The 5,051-nt window shown below is 50.9% G+C and overlaps 1 protein-coding gene across 3 annotated transcripts in view; it reads left to right on the top strand.

Moving 5' to 3' along the window:
* Nucleotides 1-5,051, top strand: part of DLGAP2 (DLG associated protein 2) — a 484,295-nt gene that overhangs the window by 442,611 nt on the left and 36,633 nt on the right. The window lies entirely within an intron of this gene.

Below are 5,051 nucleotides of genomic sequence, written 5' to 3'. Positions count from 1 at the left end.
CCCCGCAGCGACCTGACTTTCCCAGCGTTTGTTGCACTGTCGCATCTGCAAGGGTGTTTTGAAACATTTCTTTCCTAGATAACTGTTCTTTTTCTTAGAATGAAATCTAATTATCAAGGCTTTTGAAAATAATCACGTATAACTTGTAAAGTTTTGTAGAGAAAAAAATGCAGTCTCTGGTATTTGGAAGGTGGCCAGTGTCCAAGTGTAGTAGGCGCCGTGAAGCCCGCGAATGAGCCGCGGCGCCTCTGCGCGGCGCCCAGACCTGCTGCTGGGCCGGCAGGTCCGTAAACGGGCTCGTTGTTGCGTCGCAAAGCGATCGTTCATGGAAACTTGCTGACCATCCCGGGGCTGCGGATGCAACGTCACCGCTTCCTCCAGGTCCTTATGGAAAACCATGTCCACCCCGAGGACACTAACCTCCGGACTAAATACCCCTGCCTGAAATTTCACCCCTCTGAGTACACAGCACGGTGAACATCTCGGCTGGAGAAACCCACAAAACAGGGCCCTCAACGACAGGTCGCCCCGCTACACGTGAAGGCTCAGCACGGCCACCAGGGACCCAGCGGTGCCCAGCAGTGAGGCGACCTGACTGTCACAAGGCGCGGGAGGTGGCCACGTATCAGAGGGCGGCTCTGAGACGACCTAGAATGTTCTTCCTGATGACTGGCATTGGGAGCCGGAATGGGGAAGGGGACGAGGCAGGGTCCCCCCCCACACAGCTTCTCGTTTGCGTGCTGAAGCATTCGGCAGGAATTTGGGGTGCTGACATGGAGCTACAAGTTGCACAAGTCACACCGCTGAGTAAGCCCTGCACTGTCGTGGCCCCTGGGGGGCCATGGTCCCAATGGGCTGGTGGGGACGGCCTGGACGCACACGATCACCCCGGGTCTGGTAAGCTTTCTGAGGTGTTCACAGGAGGAGCATCCCAATGATTGGTTCTCAGAGAGCTATGGGTCCTCGGTGATGTTTTTATGTTCTTTGTGGCACCCGAAGGGAGGTGACACTGAGGGCCCAGCCTCAGATGTCAGGAGGCTCTGCTCGGGAGGCCCAGCGCCTGGGAGTGGAGGGCAGGCCCAGGCCTGTTCCGGCGATGCCTGCAGGGCTGCAGTGTGTCACGGTGCCACCGGGGGGCCTGCCAGGCCTCTGGCTCTGCCCTTAGGTCTCCGGTCCCACTTGCTCCCGCTTCTGTGAAGGCGGGGACCAGCTCTCGCACTCTGCCCTGCCAGAAAAAGAAACGTGGACAGTGAGCAAACTAGAAACCGCGGGAAGCAGGGAGCTCTACGATCACCCCGTTTAAACACTCAGTTCAAGAGCCCATTCGTTTCTGGTAGATTCACCGACATTTGTCACATGCCTCTTATGAGCAAGTGACAACTCAGCACAAACGGGCTTCAGAAATGCTTTGAAACAATAATTATCTAGTAGAAAATCACTTTATTGTTTTAGAGCTATCATTTTTGGGAAATAAAAATAAAATAGGTTTCATAGAGATAATACAAGAACCAGTGCGAACAGAGACTAAAATTCTAATTTATGTACACACCATTTTACCAAGTACGTTTTTGTATTCCCAAAACGTATGCACCAAATAAATTATGAAAGACACTTCTCTTCAAAGTTTCTGCTGGGTCTTGGCAAAGTTATTGGCTCAGAATTTTCTCCAGCCCATTTTGGGGTGGCCAGAGGTGGGGACAGCCTGAGGATCCAATAAGAGAATGGGCGGGCCGGCCGAGGGGCGCGTTGGTTAGGAGTTGTCTTGGGACGCCAGCTCTGAGCAGCAGGGCCCCGGTTCGGATCCCACATGAGGGCCAGTGATGCTGTGCCCTCTACAGCTAAGATGGTGAACAGCAGCTCGACCTGGAGCTGGGCTGCCGTGAGTCGCCAGCGACAGCGTAGGCTGCAGTGGGGCTGCCAGCAGCTACCATGATGTCCAATGGCCAGCGACTGCACTGCCTCACCCGGGAAGAGCGCAATGATAACACCAACATGGGCCAGTGAAGCGACGTCCTCCACAACTAGACTGAAGAACAAAAGGACAACAACTTGTCTGTTCCCCTTCCCCCAATTCCCCAAAGCTGTGTCCCTCCCCATATTCCCTAATAAAATCTTTAAAATAAAAACAAAAAAGATAATGGGAAACACTGGGCACATAGCGCTGTCCTTTATAAGCTGCCATTTTGAAGAAATGCAAGTGCAGATAATTAATTCCTCTGCTTCCGTGCTTTACTCTAAGCTATGTCTGTTAAATACTTACAATACTTCCATCCTAAATAGAATTGAGATGGCATGCAACAAATCTATTCAATAAGAATGTGAAAGATGTCAAAGAATTGAAAAATCCCCTCCTGGAAAACAGACACACGAGTATGGACAAAACGCTCCATGGTCCCGAGAGCTGGGATCCCAGAGCTTCCCGGCACCGGGAGGATGGGCTTCAGTGGCTGTCCACGCGCCTGGGGACCATGCACTGCCACCAGCATCTAATGGCTTCCCTTGTCAGCATGTGTATGTGTGTGTGCAGAGAGAGAAAGATTATTTTGACAAATTGATTTTCTCTTATGGTTCTAAAACTACCTCTTGAAAACAATTCCAGAAAAGTTATTTTTAAAAACATTCACAGTGATTATTTTGAAGAACAGGACTTATTTAAAATATATATATATATATATTTTTTTTTTTTTTGCATGCTTGAAAAGTAAAAGCTGGTGTCATGAGGTAGCCTCACCTTCTGTAATATGCAAATGTGTAATTTTAATATTCATCTAGCAATAATTAGCTATTAAGTGTACATGTGGAAGGTTTGTTAAGGATGTAGGAATACGCATTGGGCGTCTCTTTCAAGCACTGACAGCCGGGGCTGCTGAAACGCTTGGCTCGCGTGGGTCTTGGGTGCCCGTTTGTCCCCTGAGCACCTGCAGACACCTGTGGCTCGGCCGCAGCAGATGCATTCCATCTCAGGTCCAAGAGCTTTGTCGGGATGAGGGTGCCCTGCTGGGTGGCGTGACCCATGGCCACACATGTGTCCACACCTCACTGTCTCTTCGTTATGACAAGCACCTCATTGACTAGTGTCCTCCCTTTAAATGAAGTGGTTTTGAAAACATCTAACTTTCATTTCACACATGGTGTCCTGCTCATCTGTGAAATGATTTATCAGACAGATTTACTTGTCTAAATATGCATTTCACCCGATTTTTCTAGGAAGAGAATGTTATTGATGTCATGAAGGAAAACGCTGTAAAATTAGGTTATAATGATTTTTCTCTGGGTCAAAAATTTTCTCAACATATGTCACTACTGATTCTAGAAGTCACTGAGACAAAGGGAAAATCCATGCAAAGCTGACAGAGGAACCCGCCATAAGCTCATTTTTATTTTATTGTTTGTAAAGTGACATGTCTCTCAAAGGTACATAATAATTTCCAGTTTCTACGATAGCCTCAAGCTGCCTCCCTCAGCTCCCCCCCGGGACTGCGCCCTGGTCCCAGCCACCACTACACCTGCTCTGGCTCTGACCCACCTGCCTCCCTGTGTGAGGCCCTGGTGGTTCCCTGGGGCCCAGTCACAGGATTCAGAATCACTTCTCAGCTCAAGACCCTGGACTTCAGTCACACCTGCAAAGTACCTTTCACCAGGTGAGGTGCCCGGGACCCGGACGTGGACATTTGGGGGCCATCTTGTGTCCACCAGACTAGGATTTCAGTGGATACTGGTTGAGTGCAGGCAGGCAGGCAGGCAGGCAAGAAGGAAGGAAGGAAGGAAGGAAGGGGGTCTTCACTGGAACCCGCCCAGCGTGAGCACTGATACAGCCTCAGACAGACACGCCAAGACCAGCACTCTTCTAGGCACGTTACACAAACCCTGATAAGAAATTCAGGTTCATGCCGGTGATATGAAACCAGTCCTCAGCGGCTGCCAGGCAGAGTCCCATGAGAAGCACCTCACCTGCAGCCAGGTGGGAGCTATGTGATGAGCTGCTGTGGTTTTCCTTCCGCTCCCTCAGTGTCAGACTGGGTACCAAAGCCACGTGTCTGCCCTGCATGGCAGCAGAGATCTGTGCTGCAACTCTAGAAACTGGACCATGAGGACATCATGTGCCATCCGTCAGCCCAGATGCTCGAGCACACATCCCTGTGGCTGTCCCAGCCACCTCCAGGACTTCGCCTCAGAAAATGCCAGTGCTGGCGTTTGCGTGAAGCCCTGAGAAGCTCTTTGCTCTGAGAGGGGCCTAGGTCAGGTCTTGCAAGCATGTCCTCTCCCTGAGTCTGAGGCGGAGATGACGCCTGCCTCAGGCATGGGCCTTACTACACTGCCAAGGCCTTTGAAAGGCAGAAAACAGTCTTGCATACATCTTACTTGCCGCTTTTCCTTTGCATGGAGACGTGCGTTTTTGAAGAGGTCAAGATATGCAGCCTAAACATGTAAAAGTGGACATACTGTGTGACTTAATTGCCACCATTTCTCTGAGCCATAATCAGAGAATCATCTGTTGCTTTACCCACTCATGCTTCAGACCTTCTGGTCAAGGGCAGAGATGTCAGGACCAGTGAGAGGTTCGAGGGGCAGTAACCTGCACAGAGGACGGACACCTGGACGGCCTTGGAAGGAGGAAGGGGAGCCCCGTCCAATGGTGCTTCCCAAGGGCCAGTGTCCAATGCGTGTCCATAGAACAGGCGTGTGGGGTTAAACATGTGCTTCCCAGGTTTCAGAAACGGCTGTGCATTTGAACAGGGAACTCCACGCGCGAGCAAGAACCAATGTGTTCCAAAAGATTTCCCCTAAAAGCAATCCGTGCTCTCCTTCCAAACACGTCTCTTAGCAGTACCCACCTGTCCACTTACATGGGCCGGAGAGCCAGTCGTGCGTGTCCAGGCCACTCTGTCATTCTGCCACCGTCCAGGTGAGCTTGTCAGCAGCCACTGCTCCCCGTGGGATTGGAAGTGGAGCCACAGGCTCCTGACTCAGTCCAGATTCACACCCTTTACGGTTATAACAGTGTGTCACCTAAGCAGGAAGACAGAGACACAGGTGTGAGGTTTAGTCGG

This window comes from Hipposideros armiger, unplaced genomic scaffold, assembly GCF_001890085.2.
Source record: "Hipposideros armiger isolate ML-2016 unplaced genomic scaffold, ASM189008v1 scaffold_538, whole genome shotgun sequence".
NCBI classification, from domain to species: Eukaryota; Metazoa; Chordata; class Mammalia; order Chiroptera; family Hipposideridae; genus Hipposideros; species Hipposideros armiger.
The sequence above is the reverse complement of the archived record's forward strand: the minus strand, read 5'-3'. Positions and strand labels throughout refer to the sequence as shown.